We start from the raw sequence: 20,008 nt of genomic DNA on the forward strand, positions 1-20,008 counted from the left end.
CCCCCTTCAAACTCTCTTTCCTTTGGAGAATTTCTTATCTGGATACGAAGTAGCCTGGTTATCTGTTCTTCTAAAACTGTTACTATTATGCCCCACCTGGACTTTTGACCTGTAAAAGTGCAAACTTTGTCTCTTTTGCCTTCTGCATTCTGCTGCATCTTGCAGAAGTCAGTGATTACAGAATGCCTCACATCTCAAATACTAGCCAGACAATTATGAAAGGTAGAGCCGCCTCTGGAATTCCTGAGGGAAATGGGGGACGGGAGCATCTTTAGCCAAATCTACCAACGCCCCTTCAAATAGTAATAATAGAGACTAATTTTAATTTATTTTTGTGAGGAAGATTAGCCCTGAGCTAACTGCTGCTAATCCTCCTCTTTTTGCTGAGGAAGACTGGCCCTGAGCTAACATCCGTGCCCATCTTTCTCTACTTTATATGTGGGACGCCTACCACTGCGTGGCTTGCCAAGCGGTGCCATGTCCGCACCCGGGATCCTAACGGGCGAACCCTGGGCCGCCAAAGCAGAATGTGCACACTTAACCGCTGCGCCACCAGGCTGGCCCTAATTTTAATTTTTAATAAGCAATTTCTTTAACCCCATCGAACAAGTAGAGTAGGCTCATGGAAAATTTGCAAGCTCATAAGGAATATCTGGATCGATGGAGTCATTCCCTCATTCTAGCAAATACCTATTAATTAACTCCCTACCAAGGGTCACACCGACGAGACCAGTGGTATCAAATATCATGGAAGGAAAAGAAAGCGGAGGAGCAGAAGACTGTTCAGCAAGCAGTCTAAACAGAAAGAACGTGCTCAAAAGGTTTGATGGGCTACCAAGGCAACACTTAGAAATCCCATCTTATCTTCTCTCCCTCTGTGCGACTGTTGGGTGAATAAGGATGAGTTTTTTAAAACCTCAATTAATTTTAAGGAAGGAAACAAAGTAAGTGTTTTTCTTCTCACCAGGGAAGGCAATTTTGATGTTAAACACCTCATTGATAGTGGTAACACTATGCAGTTAATTTTAAAGATGGGAACAAAAGAAGTGTTTTCATTGCCACAAGGGAAGGCAGTTTTAAACACCTCATTGAGGGTGGTACCGCCAGGCTCATCTGGGACTTGATAATAGCTCCTCTTGACAAGACAATACCGAACACAGGATGAAACCTACCAGCTCCGAGACTAGTTATCACCGCCACCTACGAGCAAAAGCCTATTTTCTCTATTTCCTGAAAGGAGAGTTGGAGTGCAGCAGGATCCAATTATTTTCACAATGCCAAGTCCCATGGCAATGAATGCAGGAGCTGACTCCATTGATTTCAGGGGGACTTGCTATCGTGAAATTGATTCCACAGGGGTTTGATACAGAGTGAAGGGGGGGGGGGGTTTAGTCGCATTTGTTTATTGTTCCAAGCTAGAGCCCAAGAAGATCAGAATGCTCCTTTTATTGCTGCTGTATGAAACTAGAACTAGTCAATAGGAAGGGAAAAGAACGTAGTTAGATTACCTCCAACGCCATGAATTTGCTCCTTGTGACGGGGAAAAATCAGATCGCACTTTTCAGTAAACATATGAGTAGAATCAGACGTTAGCTGAAAGCTTCAGTTTAGAATTACAGGAGGAGCTTGTAGTGATGGGACTGTCCCGCGGCTCAAGCTGGGCACTGTCGTTGCCTCAGTGGCTCTGGGTCGTAGGATTCTGGACCTGGTGTTGTTACTGAAACTGAAGTGGGTTTCCCCCTGGCGAGTTAAATCAGACTGTCCACCAGAAGTAGTCATCTCACAAAGTAAAGTATATTTGCGGCAAATAGGGGACCAAGAGGAATCATTTCCAGAGTCATGACGTCCCCTGAACAAAGGGGAGCAGGGACATTTATTTGGGATGGGGAATGAATATTCAAAAGGGAGAGGTGGGTATTCGCTTGCGCAGGCTCAGTTGGAAAACATGCATCCACACACACTGCAGGCTACGGTAATAAGGCCTAAGCTCCTCCTGGAGAGATCTGAGCATTAAAAATAAGGCAAAGGCCACAGGCGTAGCTCTCATGGTGAGGCCTGTTCTGGTTCAGGGAGGTTGGTGATTGCATCTCCTTAACGTAACAAAAGGAAAAAGAACAATTTGGAAAAACAGTTAAAATATCCAAACCCATCCTTGAGTTCCTTGGGGTAACTAGTTGGTGACGGTGTCACTTTTGGTTGTCTTGAAAGACAACCAAATGCTAAGTTATTGGTTCAGAGAAAGGAGATGTAATACGCCCATTTAAAAAAAAAAAACATTCGGGAGTTACTTCAATTCTCTGTGACATCATAGATTCATGGAATTCTATTACTGGCAGACTCCATAGGGTTAATTGAGGCTGTTTCCTCATTTTTAGGAACTTAGGAATGATTAAGAAACTGAGGCTCAGAGAGGCCGTTGAGCAATGCCTAATGACACTTGATTTCCAGGCGGGCACTCTTTCTGCCAGCTGTAGTTTCAAGAAGAGGAAGGGTTAGCGTCTAACCACTTGAAGTCCATGCGTCAGACACACAGACACCATCACTTCCAGGGAACAGGCTGGTTCATTTGGGGAATCCACAGTGCCTGAAAAGGCAAGGAGAAAACAGTACAAACCCACAACCACAAGCAGAGAGCCTGGTGACTACAGGGCTGGACGTGCGTCTGGAGCAACAGGGCCACCTCACGTGCCATTCCCTTTTCTGCGTGGGCCTGAGCAGCACAGCACATAGAACACCCACTGTCCCGAGATTCCAGAAGGAACCAAGCCCCACATGAGCCCAGTGGGGAGGGCCAAGTGTTGCCCGGGAGATCTATTGCAGTCTCCTTCTTTTGGAGACTTCTACATTTACAAACCCAACTTCCTCCTTCCCAAGGCGTTCTTGAGTCTTTCCATAAGCAAGAAGTTGGTTTTGAACATATAACAGCAATTTTTTTTTCTTCCTGAGGAAGATTAGCCCTGAGCTAACTACTGCCAGTCCTCCTCCTTTTTTTGCTGAGGAAGCCTGGCCCTGAGCTAGCATCCGTGCCCATCTTCCTCTACTTTATATGTGGGATGCCTACCACAGCATGGCGTGCCAAGCGGTGCCATGTCCGCACCCTGGATCCAAACCGGCGAACCCCAGGCCGCCGAAGAAGAACATGCACACTTTACCGCTGCACCACCGGGCCAGCCCCCTATAAAGGGAAATTTTTATAAAGGGAACATGGTAAAGCCATAAGATAGTGTTGGCCAAGTGCTCTGGTACTGAAATTGTCAAAAAAAAAAGCACTCTAGAAATACAAAGTGTATCATTCTATTAATTTTGTTCCAGAATAATATGTATGATATTACATTAGCTTTTACCACATTGGTCATTTTTCTCTAAGTACGGTGATATCTTTCCCAACACAGCCAGGAAGGGGCTTCGGTAACTTCAGATGTTTATATCGGTTTTCTATGAACTCGGTCACGTGACTGTCTGTAGCATCCACTCTTGGATCTTCAGTTTCCCTCCAGGTTAGTGAGACGCTTTCATCTCTCTCTGTGCTTGCCGGGCTCTCAGGAATCCGAGGGAAGTTGCTGAGTGCTCCAGACTTTGGCTCTTCATTAGCTTCAGTCAATCTGCTTAACTCTGCTTTCTTTCCTCTTCCTCTGAAGACGCGTGAATTCCTGCCTGGCAGCAAGTGCCAGGACCCAAACAGTGTAACGGGCCCCAAAGCAAAGGACATCAGACCAATCGAAGCCTCTCTCTGAAACACCGGTTGGGGCTCACCCTGTCACTCTCGATCTTTCTTAGAATTCTGGCTTCAGCCTGGAGGAGAGAGGCAGAGGGCGAGAGCTGTGTATTCTCAGTGGATTGCACTCGAGTCTACTGACCGGGTCCTGAGCCCCCCGAGGAGTCAGTAAAGGCTCCAGCCTGCTCCTTGGGGCTGAGAAAGCCACCCTTCCTGGTGCAGACCCCACAGAGCCCTTTGTCTTGGGACCAGAGAGTCCCTTCTCCCCAGCCTCCCACCCCACCGCCCAAAGGCTTCCAAGACAGAGGAGCCTTCTCTCTTCTGCTCCTCGTAGAAACCCAGGGGCAGCCTGCACTCCCCTGCTTCGGGGCACAGCAAGCGTTAACCGCTGGCCTCCTAGGGGAATTCTAAGGACAGGGGCTACCCATATCCTTCTAGATGTCCTGGAGACAAGCACCTTGGGGCTGCTGTGACCCTGGACACACGAGATTATTTTGATGGGAAGAGACTAATTTGTAGCGTGTAAGGGGAAGCAATAAAGAAAGAAAAGCCAGACTCTCTTTCTTTATGTGGAATTTGGAGAGATTGGGCCAGAGAACCCAAAGTCCCTTTCTCTGAAGTTGTAGGATTCTAGGTCTAACTCTGATGGTGGAACGTGGGTCTATTTAGGGGTGGGAGGGTAGTAACGGGATTGGCTTTGGGTCATCATTTAACTCACCCTCTTAGTCTAAATGACTTTAGATAAGTATCAGATGGCAAGTGGGCTTGTGGGTATAAAGAGAATATAAGAGAATAAAGTTTTTCATATGAATGTGTAAAAATCCTGAAGTGAGTTTCCTCAGGCCTCCCAGATTTTATTTCAATAATGTCAGTTCAAAACCTTCTCCAGATATCCCTAAACACAATTCACTCTTTCCTCAAAGCCTCTTAGTCGCCATCATGAATATTAGTCCTTGCTCACTGGCATGCTAGTGGACCATACTGGTGGGCTTCCTGGAGGTGGTCATCCACCCACTGTCTGTGACAGGTGAGACCTTGTACTTCGTGGTGAGGTCAAAAAGATGGTTGAGGCACTGTTTGTTCCCTCGAGGAGTTTACTAGACAGTAATACATGTATTTCTAAAATGTATACAAAATATTCATAAATATCAAGTGAAAGATGCAAGTGCTTTACGATTCAGAGAGGAGAGAGACTACTGGGGTGCGTTGGGGGAAGGGTCTAGGTCTGGACCTCACGGGAAAGCGTGGTCTTGGGTCAGAGCAAGAGGAGACGGCCATCAGAGGCTCAGAGACAGGAATGCATCAGAGATGTGAGGGAGCCATGACTGCATCTACCACAAACTAGCTGTTTGACCTCCAGGAGGTTACTTAACTCTTCTGAACCCCTGACGACCTCATAGCTTGTTGTGAGGATAAAATGAGATAATCCACACAAATATCTTAGCACAGTGCCCAGCGCTCTGTGAATGTTCGATAAATATTTATGCTGTTGATAACACACACTATTTTGATTAGAGAATGTATGTTAATGAGAACTTCAGCTAGGAGAAAACAGTGAGAAAGAAAATAAACATACAGAACATTGGCAAGGGAAGGACCGTTGATGAAGTCTGGGGCCTCCGGTGGTGCTGCTTTTTTTTCCTGTTTCATCAAACTGTTTGTCAGATGTCAATTCTGAGAGCCCTCTTGACCTCTGTCTGAATTGCTGCAGGCAGGCTGACCAAATATAATGGGTGTGTGCTGTGGTCCCCATTCTTCCGATAACAGTTCCCTGCCTTCCTAGATTCCGCCTCTCACTCCCTTGCCGGCCATGTGGTCTGTGTGGGGCTGGCCCCAATCCCTGGGTCCAGGGGACACACCACCTAGACCTGGCCGTGGAGAGCCAACTGGGAGACTTTTGCTGGAGCAACTAGGAAAATGACGTGTCTGTCTGTTGGATGCATAGGATGCGGAGCACAGGATGCGATCCTGAAGCTGCTGGCAGGTGTGGAACCCAGAAATGGAGATGGAAAGTCCCGAGCACCTGCTCCGTGCCAGGTATGGAGCCTTAGCAGTGAGCAAGTCCCCGTTTCACCACACATATCTGCCACATTACATGGGTAGGTGGATGGATGCATGAATGGATAGGTAGGTAGATAGATAATATCTGGTAGTCCTAAGTTCTATTAAGGGAAAGAGAACAGAGTAAGAGAAGTGCCAGAGTGGGGCTATTTTAGACGGTGTGGTTAACCACCCAATGAACTACTGTTTTGTTTAAGCCGATTTGGATTAGGTTGCAATCAAAGGATTCCTGATTAATACTCTGCATAACCAAGATTTTTTTTTTTTGAGGAAGATTAGCCCTGAGCTAACTGCTGCCAATCCTCCTCTTTTTGCTGAGGAAGACTAGCCCTGAGCTAACATCCGTGCCCATCTTCCTCTGCTTTATATGTGGGATGCCTACCACAGCATGGGTTGCCAAGCGCTGCCACGTCCACACCCAGGATCCGAACCAGCGAACCCTGGGCCGCTGAAGCAGAACGTGCGCACTCAACCGCTGTGCCACTGGGCCGGCCCCTGCATAACCAAGATTTAAAAACTGTGTTTTAATTTAGAGTCAGTCAACTATGAATAAGAAACTCTCTGGGGTATAATGTCACAGACGTATCTATCAACACTTATGTGTGTACCGATGTATGTATGGGGATGTCATGGCAGCATTTTTTTTGCTACAGGTGAAAATTAGACTCAACCTAAGTGTCCAGCAGTAGGGGTATGGTGAAATAAATTCTGTTAATTCATAGTATTAAAAATAATGAGACAGTTATTTTTGTACTGACAGGGAAGGATGTCCATGAAAAAAATCAAGTTGCAAAATCAAATGCATAGCATGATTCCACTTTTGTAAGAACAGCTTTTTTTATTGTATCCAGTAGTGTGGGCAATGGATATGAAAAGGCAATTCATAGAAGGGAAATGATAAATGGCCAGGAAGTATGTGAAAAGAGGTTAAACCGCACTAGTAGTCACATGAATACAAATTAAAACAACAATGAGGTAACTTCTTTTGCTCATTGAATTATCACTCTTTAAAAGTTTTTCCCATGTTAGCATCCAAGGAAGGAAATGGATTCTGTTATACACTGGTGGTGGGATTCACTTACTAAAGTCGTTACGGAAAGTTTTTGTTAGTATTTATTAAAAATGATTTTTATTTTTCTTTGGTGAGGAAGATTGGCCCTCAGCTAACATCTATGCCAATCTTCCTCTATTTTGTATGTAGGATGCCACCACAGCATGGCTTGGTGAGCTGTGTGTAGGCCTGTGCTCGGGATCCAAACCTGCGAACCCCGGGCCGCCAAAGCAGAGCATGTGAACTTAACCGATACACCACTGGGCTGGCCCCTGCATATATCTTTTAATACAGCAATTTTACTTCTGGGAACTTATCTGGCAGAAATAAAAGCTGGTTATTTCCTAATATTCAACTACCCTGTCTTCCTCAGTTTCAGATGCTGACTGGGGCACATGGCCACCTGGAGTCTGGACTACATTTCCCATCCTCCCTTCTAGTCAGGTGTGGCCATGCACACCAGTCCAAGGCAATAATACATACGCAGAGGTGGCAACTTCCAGGAAGTGTCCTCAAAGGAAGGAGTAATGCTCCTAGGGCCCTGCTTCTGTCTTCTCCCGGAAATGCTGATCGCTGGCTGCAGTTCTGGCAACAAGCTTGGACTGTGAGGTGTCCTGGGAACGGGGGCCGTGAAGGTGAGAGTCAGCAAGGTAGAGGGAGCCTGGGCCCCTAGGCGTCTCCACGGAGAGCTGGACCAGCCTTGACCTGACCACCTCCAGACTTCTCGAACATAGGAGAGAAAGCTAAATATTTGTCTGGGTTCAGCCTCAGTGTTTAAGGTTTTACTTCACTCTCCAAACCCACTCCTAACTAGTTCAAGTCATAAGGATTTATATACGTGGATGTTTATTGAAGCATTGTTTAAATCCTGAGAAATGATAATCTGAATGTCTGTTGATAAGGCAATGGTTGAATACGTTGTGGTCCTTTGTTATTCCTTCAGCAGCTATTTTTGAGCATCTACTCTATGTCTGGCACTATTCTAGTCTCTGGACTTTTAGCAGTGAAGAAAAGAGACAAAACTGTCCCTTTGTGGAATTTACATTCCAGTGATGGAATATCCAGGTTGTGGGATGCTAGGAAGGTATTAAAAACAAAAAGCTGTGGTGTATGTACCATTGTTCCCGTTATATCATTTGGTTTAGAAAGTTGGAGATAGGTTGTATTAACTATATTTTCCGGTTTTGTGATGCTCTAGCATCTGAGGCCTTGCTGATGCTGGAGACCCGGCCTCTCCCAGGGCTCATTCTTCCAGGTAGCAGATGAATCCCTTAGGAGCGCACCTTTCAAGTGCAAACCAACCAATCCAAAGCCTGTGCCACCGCCTGCCTCCTTTGTTGAGCTCTCACAGGTCGAGCCTCTAGCCCCCTGCTCTAATGACCCCGGGGCCAGGTACCGGGAGACTAGAGCTGGTCCCTACATCGCTTATTCAAACCAGCTAATCCTAAACCTGCCCAGCCCGTTTATCCTGCCTCGCCCATTTCTTCCCACAAAAACAACAGCGAAGGCTCTTTCCCGTGTTTTCCCCTTCCTCCTTCTGCCTCTGACCGTGGTGCTTCCCCAGGTGGTCCTGGGTGCTTGGCGTGCCCCCTCTGTTTGGGAACTGAGAATAGCAAACTATCTTTTCAATGACAGTCTTCTCCTGATCTGCTGACCTCACAAACCTGAATGATAATTAAACTTACATTTTAAGACATATGTATAGTGTGACCTCATTTTATATTTAAAAATCTCTAAATGTATATGTGTTTGTGTATGTTTCAAAAAAAAAAATGAAAATTTGTGCCAGCCCCGGTGGCCTAGTGGTTAAGTTTGGCACACTCTGCTTTGGCAGCCCAGGTTCAGTTCCCAGGTATGGACCTACACCACTCATCTGTCAGTGGCCACGCTGTGGTGGCAACTCGAATACAAAAAGAGGAAGATTGGCAGTGGATGTTAGCTCAGGGTGAATCTTCCTCAACAAAAAAAAAAAAAGAAAAAGAAAATTCACGGAAAGAGATACAAAAGTTGTTATCAATGATTACAGCAAGGAGGTAAGGCGATGCATTCCAACCATTGGAGGATGGGAGGCAAAGACTATTCATTACTTTAGGCATTTCAATATTAATTAAATTTTACAAGGATATGTATATATATATATATTTTTTGTTTGTTTTTCTTTCATTTCATTAGTCCAGTTTCTTCTCACTTCCCTCTCCTTGTCACACCTGAGCTCTATGCATCCAGAGCTTCCTGGAGTTCTGCCAGGGAGCTCAGCTACCTCCCAGGCCACAACATCTTTGAATGGCAGCTTTCCCCACACTGCTTTGTACTCTCTCCACCTTCTGTAAATTTATTGAAGTCTCTAGTCTGCTGAATGCTCCTCTCTATATCTCTGACATTGTGGGATTGTGCTTTTTTATTACAGATGGTCCCCAAATTGCGACAGTTTGACTTATGATTTTTTTATTTTACGATGGTGCGTAAGGGAGGGCATTCAGTGGAAACCGTACTTGGAATTTTGAGTTGTGATCTTTCCCCAGGCTACTGATATTTGGTATGTTACTCTCTGGTGATGCGGGACAGCAGCAGTGAGCTCGCAGTCCGCTCCGCGATCACGAGACACTGACAACCATTCTGTAGCCAGACAACCATTCCGCTTGTCACTTTCAATACAGCGTTCAATAAATTACGTGAGATAGTCAACACTCATTCTAAAAGAGGCTGGTGTTAGATGATTTTGCCCAACTGTAGGTTACTGTGTTCTGAGCACGTTTGAGATAGGCTAGACTGAGCTGTGACGTTTGGTAGGTTAGGTGTGTTAAATGCGTTTTTGACTTACAATGTTTTCACTTTATAATTTACCCCATCCTAAGTCGAGGAGGATGTGAATTTGTAGTAATGTTAATGGGCTCACCAGGAGGGAAAGAATCACGGAAGCTCGGCGCTCTCTTTAGGCAGTAAGTCCCTGCATACGTGTCGATAATCCAGCATCTTGTCACGTCTGTGAGTGTAATTGGATGTCGAGTGATCGCCACAGTCAAACAGAGAGAAATAGGCCCTGCCCTTGATGAAGACCCTCACCTTGAGGCCAGTCAGACCCTGGAAAAACAATGAATCTTCACTCGTGAAGGCTACGTGGAAATACGGTCCAGCAGGCAGAAGGCAAGCAGAATATTTAGAGCCTGCCTCCCTGCCTGTCTGGAAAACAGCACAGTGTCTTCGTCTGTTTGGGCTGCTGTTACAAACATACACAGATTGGGTGGCTTGAACAGCAGACGTTTATTTCTCACGGTTCTAGAAGCTGGGAAGTCCAAGATCAAGGCAATAGCAGATGCGGCGTCTGGAGGGAAGCTGCTTCCTGGTTCACAGATGCCTGTCTTGGGGCTGTGTCCTCACAGGGTGGAAGGGGGAAAGGAGCTCTTGGGGATCTCTTTTATAAGGGCACTAATCCCATTCCTGAGGGCCCCACCCTCATGACCTCATCACCTCCCAGGTCCCACTTCCAAATACCATCACATTGTGGATTAAGTTTCAACATATGAATTGCGGGGGCGGGGGACAAAAACATTTAGTGTATAGCACACAATAGGCCAGCAGTTGATGGGGAAAGGGAGGGAGCACAGACAGGATTCTCCAGACCAGCAGGCAAAGGACAGAGATGCCACTCTCACCAGTCATGTGACTTTCAGCCAGCTACTTAACCTCTCTGAGCCTCATTGTTCTTACTTACAAAATAAAAGCAACAAAGCCCAGCTCATGGGGTTGCTGGAGCATCAATGAAATAATACTATATAACAGTATAAAATAATATACAGAGCAAGCAGTCGCTCACCTTACAGAGAGCTTACTTGCGGGCGCTGCGGACCCTGAGTGGCTGGGGAATTGGACTGAGCAACTGGCTTCAGAGGCTGGCTGTGAGACCGGTGGAGGCTTGAAGAGCTCAAACTACGCTGGGCTCCACAGGGCCTGAGGCAGTCGGCAGATTTGATTTAGAATATTGCAAAGAGGGGAAAAAAGGTCTCTGAAGCTCTTTCAAGCGTCCCATTTTAACCTGCCCATATATGTGGACCGGGAGGGAAGGCATAGTCTCCATGACTGCCAGGTCCTCCCGACTTGGCACATTTCAGTGCAGGGCAGAACGAACTGCTGAGGGGGCCTTTGCAAGGGAAGGGTTCATAAATAATAGGGCTCTGTTTATCTGGCCCCCATCTCGGGATTTCAAAGAATGTTAGACAAAAACCTAGCAGCAGGGCCGGCCCCGTGGCCGAGTGGTTAAGTTCACGTGCTCTGCTGCAGCTGTCCAGGGTTTTACAGGTTCAGATCGTGGGCAGGAACATGGCACCACTCATCGGGCCATGCTGAGGTGGCGTCCCACATGCCACCACTAGAAGGACCCACAACTAAAATATGCAACTATGTACGGGGGGGCTTTGGGGAGAAAAAGGAAAAATAAAATCTTTTAAAAAAACAACCTAGCAGCAGGTGAGATTTCTCTGTCTTCTAGATGGGAAGTTGGAGGCTCAGCCAATGAGCAGTAATAGAACCAAGAATATAACCCACGTCAAGTGCTCTAGAGCTGGGAAGAGACATCACAGATGCACTAAAGTGGTGGTTTTCAAACTTGAGTGTGCGTAAAGATCATGAGAAGACTTCCCAAAAATGTACATTCCTGGGCCCTGCCCCAAGAGATTCTGATTCAGAGAATCAGACCAAGGGCTCTGGATTCTGAATTTTAAACTAGACTTTCAGGTGGTACGTTATTCAGACTTTGAGAAACCCTAGTTTAGTGGAGCCAGAAAGATGTGCAGGGGGCCAACCTGGTGGCATAGTGGTTAAGTTCGTGTACTCCACTTTGGTGGCCCGGGGTTCACAGGTTTGGATCCCCAGTGTGGACATACACACTGCTCATCAAGCCATGCTGAGATGGTGTCCCACATACAAAATAGAGGAAGATTGGCACAGACGTTAGCTCAGGGATAATCTTCCTCAAGCAAAAAGAGGAAGATTGGCAGCAGATCTTAGTTCAGGGCCAATCTTCCTTACCAAAAAAAGAAAGAAAGAAAGAAAGAAAGTAAAGAAAGCTGTGCTGTCTCTTTGGGGCTTGGCCCCTGAGCCTCTAAGAGAGACATCTCCAGGCATTTTGTCCAGGGATAAAATTTACAGCACAAAATTTTGTCTTCTGGGGGGAAAGGCATGACAGAATACAAACTCAAGCGTCTTAGGTTAGCTCAATGTTTATTAATGAAGCAAAACTGATTTCTCCTAAGGGTGAGGCTGGCCCCCATGGGGCAGTACAGGAAATGACCTTGCAGCCACTCCTGCTGGGCATCCCCGGGCTTGCATGTTGTAAATGACTTGGAACGGCAGGGAGAGGCTGTGTCACCTCTTCCAGCTGCTTGTGGCCCAGGAGCTCCTTGGCATCACCCCCATTTCTGCCCTCACCTTCACACGGCCTTCTCCTCTGTGCACCTCAAATCTCTCTCTGCCTATTGCTCCTAAAATTGCACGGCGACTCTTGCAGTTTTTAAAATATGCATTTAATATATGGTTGTGGAAGTCTCTTATTTTTAATAAATGTCTTCCAGGTGAACTTGAGAATCTTGGATTTGAGTCTCATTCTTGTCAAAGTCTATTACTGCCACCAACAGACACTGCCGCCCCACTACCACTCAACATGTGAGATGTCGAGTAATTCAACACACAGAAATCAGTTTGGGAAGAAATCCCATATCCCAAGAGGCTTCTCATCCAAAAAAATGGTATGTCTTTTATTTGGATTTGATTTCGGAAGGAATGATGGAAGGATCTCCTCATCCCTGCCCACCCCAGAAGTTTATTTAGCCAAGGAGGGCATGTGGGGGGCCCTCCAAAGGGAAGGATGCATACGAGACATTGGCTTGGGACCCATTCACTCTTCTCAATGTGCTTTTGCTAGAATTTTATCTAAAATTCTAAAATTGTTCATCTAGTGTAAGTAATATGGTCTTGTGTGGGGAGAGTTTGGCAAGATATTTGTCAGATGTTGGCTCCAGGGTTATATTGACTTCAAGAAATGAACTGGAAAGGTTTTCTTCTCTTCTGTGTGCTGGAGCAATCCTAAAGCATGGACGATGGTAATGACCACTTGATCTGGCTTGAGCGAGTTTGTGCAAAAACAGCGCAGAAAAAGAGCAATTGGACATACTGCTTCGGGTGGGCTTTTGGGCTGGCAGACAGGCCATTCTGTCTCCAGATGTTGGTTGTATGAAACAGATTGTGTCTCTTCTTCCCCAGCTGGCTTAGAGGGTAAACTCCACTGACCCCGTGGCTCACTTGTCAGAATTCCGCAGACTCCTCCATGCCATCTCCCCCGAGCTGTCTCTTTCAGCCCTGCACTCTGGAACACAGAAGGCAGAGGGGCGAACGGAGACCAGGCCTCGCCGGCCTTTGAATCGCTTCATTTGCCGAGACTGAGGGGAGTGAGTGAGTCTCTGATTCAGAGGCAGCAGCATCTGTGGGCATGGAGGACGAGGTTGGACCGTGCAAGCACAGAGATTCATTCTTGGCTTAAAAAATAATGTTCGCAGCCAGTGTTTAAAAAAAAGAAGAAGGCTATAAGACGCAAGGAGATTAGACTGTGAATCTCATTTTCTTTATCTTTGCGGAAGAGGAGGTTTCATTTGAAAGGTTTTATCACCAGCAGGATGACAGGCCGCTGCAGCACCATCCTGAATGGGACTGGAAAGTAATCAAAAACTTCTTCCAATTTTATAGTTCCACCTGTGCCTGCTGGATCGACTAGATAGAATGCGGTGAGGGGGCGATGAGAATGAATGGAGGAATGAATAGGAACCCCAAATGACTTGTTACAGGAGCCACTTGTCACTCTTTCAGCCAGAACTTGATTTTTTTTATGTGTGTATATATATATATATGTAAAAATATACAGTATAAAAAAATATGTATGAGAAAGAGAGGAAGTGCATTTTATTTAATAAACACTGACCATTTCAATATATGGATGTTTTACCTAAATTATATAAAGATTTTTCCTTCTAAATTTCACCTTGAGGTTTTTGAGTTAAATGCCATTCTGACATGGTTTGAAATGACCAGAAGAAGATTTGTCATCAGATTCTAATGTGGCTGGAATAATACTGACATAGAAATAATTGCTTTTTGACAGGTGGTCCTGCAGTTTCATGATGAGACATACCAATTTGATGTCAGCAAGCCGTCCGTGGGCGCCTTCCCTGGATCTCAGTGAAGAATGACCTGCTTCTCTGAGATCCCATGTTCTCTGAAGCTCAGAGATGCTCACAGCAAAGGAAACTGAGAAAGGAGCGGCCAGAGGGTAGGAGCAAAAGCAGGCAAATGAGGTATTCTGGAAGCCCAGGGAAGAATGTCTTTCAAGGAAGAGAGATAAATAATTAGGTCAAATGCTGATAGAAGGTCAAGGAGAATGAGTCCTGAGAATTGGCCATTGGGTTTAACAACATGGAGGTCACTGGTGATTCTGAGTAGACGGATGAATGTATGAATAAAACCAAACATGAAGGGGCAGAGGAAAACGGCAGATCACAGGGTGCTATATTCTAGGCTGCTGTCCTAGACATGTCAATCATAGCACCCCCGTGATCCCTGTCGCCTTCTAGAACACAGCTCTACCTATGCGGACCCAGGCTATTGCCCACACATGGTGATCTTATTCAGTACCATGTGGCACGGCAGCCATCGGCCTGGGGGGGCCCTGACATGAAAGCGCCGATGCCTATCAGATTACCTGTTAGCGATACATAGAGAGAGAGGCTGAAATCAGTGGCCTCTGAAGCTGGAAGAGTGCACAAGGAGAGGTCATGAGGTAGAAGGCCGTGATGGACCATGAGCGGGCTGACGTTTCAAAAGAGGCAGAAATCGTGAGCATGGAGCACAACTTATGGCATGGAAAAGTGCCACGCAAATTGTGGAGTGCAGTGGCTCCCTGGTAGCAGGAGGAGAAGCGAGAAACCCCACAGGAAGAAGCAGAGATGGAGAAAGTGGCCGAGTCACAGCAGGGTGGGGTGCTAGCGTCAAGATCCACAAAGCACTGCCCTGTTTCCAGAACCCCCACCAGTCCCAGTCCCTCATGATGACTCCTGCCTGCCAACTGCCTCGAGATTCTTGTTCCCCCATCGCTGTGAGTGTGTGTGCATGAAGCCCCACTACTTAGCTCACTCTAGTGCAGTGCAAAAAGCTGAACAACACAGCTGTCAATATTTTATTAAGTGAGAATGTGATCCAGGCAAGATGTGGTCAGAGGGTCCTGAATTAAAACAAAAGAACAGAAACAAAATAGTGAATGGGGTCACTCAAGACGGCATCAGGATTTATTCAGCACGTGGTCACAAAGCAGGGATCTTTCCAGTGGTCTAATAGGAAAGGGGTCGGTCTCTCATTGACTTCTGCCTTCCTCACTTGACTGATCACGTGATGAAGTGAGCAAAACACGAGGATGGCCAGCCTTTTGTAGTGATGATACTGAAGGGTTTTGTTGTCGCAAAGAGCCTAAGGTAGGCATTGGCCTCAAGCTGTGAGCACTGGGTGAGCTGGTCCCTTGGATTCCTGAGTAGCTGGGGGCTGCATAGCACGCATTTGTTAAAAATATCCCTCTGTCACTAGACTTTTGATCGAGGTTGTTATTTTTGTTGAGTTCAGTGGTAAAATTTTTTTTTCCACATTGAATGTACAAAATCCAAAATTTTTATTTTTTTTATTTTATTGAGGTCATATTGGTTTATAACGTTGTGTAATTTCAGGTATACATTATTGTATATCAGTTTCTGTGTAGACTGCATCGTGCTCACCACCAATAGTCTAGTTTTTATCTGTCACCATACATATGTGCCCCTTGACCCCTTGTGCCCATTCCTTGACCCCCTTCCCCTCTGGTAACCACTCATCTGTTCTCTTTATCCATATGAAATCATACAGTGTTTGTCTTTCTCTGTCTGGCTTATTTCACTTAACATAATACCTTCAAGGTCCATCTATGTTGTTGCAAATGGGATGATTTTGTCTTTTTTATGGCTGAGTAGTATTCCATATATATATACATATACCGCATGTTCTTTATCCAGTTATTAGTCGATGGGCACTTGGGTCGCTTCCATGTCTTGGCTATGGTGAATAATGCTGCAATGAGCATAGGGGTGCATAAGTCTCTTTGGATTATTGATTTCAAGTTCTTTGGGTAAATACCCAGCAGTGGGATAGCTAGGTGGTATGGTCAAAATTCAGAATTTGTTATGGTTCTGGGCACTGGGGTCAACTATCAGTTAGATCATCCAAAGAATCAGGAACACTCCCAAACTAAACCATCTTGGGAAGGCTTTCTAGGATCTCTGCTTTAGGGCACCCAGGAAGAAGTTTCTAGACCTATTCCTGATCCACGGAATAAAAAAGATTCATCAGTCGAGATAATCTCAGCTTAACTGTAGCCTCTCAATTTTCATTTCGTGCTGTGTAGACTGAATGTTAGACTTATCACAATGGTATTTATTGAACAACTACTTTGGGCCAGGGCGCGTCTCAGGGCTGGGCATGCCACATGAGTCAACGATAATGCTATTCCAGTCACAAGAGGTGGCAAAGTAACTCAGTCCTTCACAGTACAATTAGAGGTGCTGGCATGCGCTGCCATAAAACCACCCAAGAATTATTCTGGTTTACAGCCTATTAACTTCACCACTTCCTTAATACAAAGAGAATTTTATTACCAATTTACCCAGCAGATTAAATTAATATTTGCAAGATTCACAGAGGCGGAGAAGCATTGTGAAATTCCTACATGCGTCTTGTCAACGCTGAATCTTTTCCTAGTCATCTTGTGGTCTCTCAGTAGTGACCAAAAATACTTAGTACCTTCCTCTTTATTTATAGAATCAACCGGAACCATGATCCTCCTGGACGATTCTCCCCTGAAAACTGGAAAATGGCATAACCTTTAAAAAGAGCCAAGAAGAAACGCAGTGTTGCTTCCATTTCTACTGTGAGCCCAAGGTAACAGTGCCAGACTGGCCACCTTGGTGAAAGCCCCTTTCCTCTCCTGGGCTGGCCCCTCTGCCAGGAAGTACATTTGCCGGCCCTGATGTTTACCTGGCCAGCTGACCTGCCCTTACCCACCTTAGCTGGTTCCTGGGGCCACTGTCTCCTCCAAGCCTTGCAGACACCTGGTCTCCTCACCCAGGTATCCTCCTCATGGGCTGGGAACACTTCAAAGGTAATTGAGCGGGGCCAGTGGTGTTCTGTCCCCACCTGCTGCCAGGCTGGGGAACAGTACCTTCCGAGGAGGCCACAGGGAGGGGTGGGAACCGCCTGGGCTGCTGGATTGCAGAGACCAGCCTCCAGGGACTGAGGAGGAGCGTCCAGCTCTGTGTCTTCTCAGCGGCGTGAACTTGGGCACAAAGCCAACACATCACCGAGCCTCAGTTTCCTCATCTGTAAACCTGACAATGCCTACTTCAGAGGTTTCTGCGAGGTCTGATGAGATCATGCGACACAGACTGCGCCTTCATTAAGCGCTGGCTCTCCTCTTGGCTGTCGACCATCCCATTTACATGCCTCCTGCTGGTGGAGACCAGTGAGAAGGATCCGGGCTGCTGGGAAGTAGGGGAGGGGGTGGAGAGAGAGGAGGGGAAGAGGGAGGAAGAAGGGGAGACAGGGACAGGCTGAGAGGTACGTGGGCATGATTCCACCCCCCACCCTCCCACAGCGAGGGGCAGGCGGTCGTAGATGCAAAAGATGGCTAAACCGTCGTACAGCATGAAGAATGCAAATTTGAGGGCAGAAAGTTGCACAGTCTCCAAGTTTCTGCCACTGCCTGTGTGTCAGGCTGGCATGAAGCTATTCTGTGACATGGCACTTTTGGGAATTGACTTTTCCCTACACGTCGTATTACCCTAAACGGAATGACCGCTTCAGAGGGGTTTTTTTTCAGAATGTGTCCACTGAATATCTGGGACCTCTTTTAGCTCCCCCCCCCCCCCCATCATAGGAGAAACCTATGGATGTTGACCTAAGTGCCCCAGTGAGGATCAGAGCAGGGGCAGCCCCAGGCTCCCGACCCAGCATGGTCCTCTTCCAGTTGAGCAACTCTCTTGTGGTTGAAAGTTCAAATCTGCAGTGGGGGCTCACCAGCAGCAAGTCACTTAAACACTACCGTCTGTTTGAATTGATTAGCTCTCCAGGTTCTGAAAAAATAGAAACTCACCAGGGCCAGCCCAGTGGCGCAGTGGTTAAGTGCGCACATTCTGCTTCTCCACGGCCCGGGGTTTGTCAGTTCGGATCCTGGGTGTGGACATGGCACCACGCCATGCTGTGGTAGGTGTCCCACATATAAAGTAGAAGAAGATGTGCATGGATGTTAGCTCAGGGCCAGTCTTCCTCAGCAAAAAGAGGAGGATTGGCAGCAGTTAGCTCAGGGCTACACTTCCTCAAAAAAAAAAAAAAAAATAGAAACTCACCTAGCAAAGACCTAGGCATGGTCCAGTGAGTGAGCTCCCAGCAAGGGCCCTCTGCTCCCAGAGCGCACATCCAGACCAGCAGGGCGGCCACCAGGGGAGAGTGGGTGGATAAAACAAAGGAAACACGTGAATGGGCCCCACCCAAAGCCATTGTACAGTGCTAGCGACAATTCTGTAGTCCCAAGTCCAGCCTCTAGCATCAGTGACAATTATTTCCATTCCTTGAAGCTTGACCTCGTACGTGTGCTACTGTTTTACAGGATGATTTACCGAGAGAGTAATTTGTGTTTTTCGCGTTGCTGTTCTCCCTGTTGTTTTTTTCCCCTCTTTGCCATCCCAAGTTTTGGCTCTCTTGCCTCGTCGTGTTGGGGACTGTGGGAGATATTTCTTTAGGGGCGTAGGACAGAGTCTGAGGTCTTCAGAGGGGAAGAGGTGGAAGGTGCTGGAGTGACAAGAGGCTTGGAGAAGTTCCCCCAAGGTTGGCAATGTCCACAGAGATTTCAGTGGATTCTGTAAGTCATAAAGACAAGCCCTGTTCCATCACCCCCACCCAAAGCCCCCTGGGGAAGAGGAAGGAATTCAGAGGACTGGGCTGTGAGGTGTAGGGGAGGAAAAAAATCTTTTTCCTCTATCCTCTTAGGTTCAGTGACTGACACCTGTGAATTAAACTGGTGAAAGAGGTTAACAGGAGAAACTTAACATTTTTAATTTCACATGCACAGGGCTTCATAGAACAGAAGTAAAAACCTCAAGAAGTGGTTAGACATAGGGGCTTATATACCATTTTACAAAGGAAGATAAATTGTGGAGAAGTGATTAGACAAAAGGACGGGATTTGGGCTTTGACAGATGATAAATTGTGGGAAGGTGACTAGAAAATAATGGAAGATAAGGGTAGTTTTAGTAAGGCTTTTTAATGCAGACTCATTTTGGTGCTGGCCCAGGTCTCCTGTGATAACAGAGGCTCTCCTCATCCTGGTAGGGAGAGGGGGGATGTATGCCCTGCTTTCAGGCAGTTAAGGGGAGAGCAGAGAACTCTTCCTGAGTCGGTTGATTCTCAACTGCCCTCAGCTCAAAATAATTGTCGATGAAAATAATCCATAACCAATCTATAAATGAAAATTTGGGTGAGTTTATTCTGAGCTGAAATCTGAGGACCATGGCCCGGGGCCTTTCTTCCAGAAGGAAGAAAGGGCACCAAAGAAGTGGGGTGCACAGAGTGGTTATATACCCCCAAAGAGGATGTTTCACATATGATTGAAATGTCGCTTTTACAATAGTCACGAGGCTGCTCTGTCAGCACAGCGATTGATGGAAACAGCAGATAGGTCAGCTGTCTCGGTGAACACAGGAGGGTGGCAGGTCTGTTGCCTTGAGCTGGGTGGTCACAGGTGAGCACAGCAATCAGTTCCCAGCCTAAGGAAAGATGCTTAGTCTTTAAGGAGATGCCAACGTTGGGAGGGGGAGGGAAGTTGCACCTTTATCTTAAAGCCATCTGTTCTTGCCATAGGAAATGTTTTAAAGCGGATATGCAGTGGGTGCTCAATGGCCACAGTCAGGCCCTTTTGGAAAAAACAAAGTCAGGCTGAATTAGGTTTATACCAAATGTCTTCCTCATATACTCCAATATATCCTAATGCTTGCTGTTTCAATTTGTTATAATCCTCATGCCAAAGTGGCATATTTTGGGGTGGCATATTCTGAACCCTTCAGAGGAGC

General features: G+C 46.4%; 1 long non-coding RNA gene across 1 annotated transcript in view; it reads left to right on the top strand.

The window, feature by feature from the left end:
• The window catches only part of LOC138921065 (uncharacterized), a 34,996-nt gene extending 18,205 nt beyond the window's left edge, over nt 1-16,791 (top strand). Inside the window, exons 2-6 of the long non-coding RNA XR_011433330.1 lie at nt 5,661-5,752; nt 7,201-7,462; nt 12,395-12,568; nt 13,975-14,167; nt 16,707-16,791. This is a non-coding gene — a long non-coding RNA (uncharacterized lncRNA). The remainder of the gene's footprint in view (nt 1-5,660; nt 5,753-7,200; nt 7,463-12,394; nt 12,569-13,974; nt 14,168-16,706) is intronic.
• The last annotated feature ends 3,217 nt before the right edge of the window (nt 16,792-20,008 follow it).

The sequence above is a fragment of the Equus caballus genome, chromosome 27 (genome assembly GCF_041296265.1).
Source record: "Equus caballus isolate H_3958 breed thoroughbred chromosome 27, TB-T2T, whole genome shotgun sequence".
Taxonomy (NCBI): domain Eukaryota; kingdom Metazoa; phylum Chordata; class Mammalia; order Perissodactyla; family Equidae; genus Equus; species Equus caballus.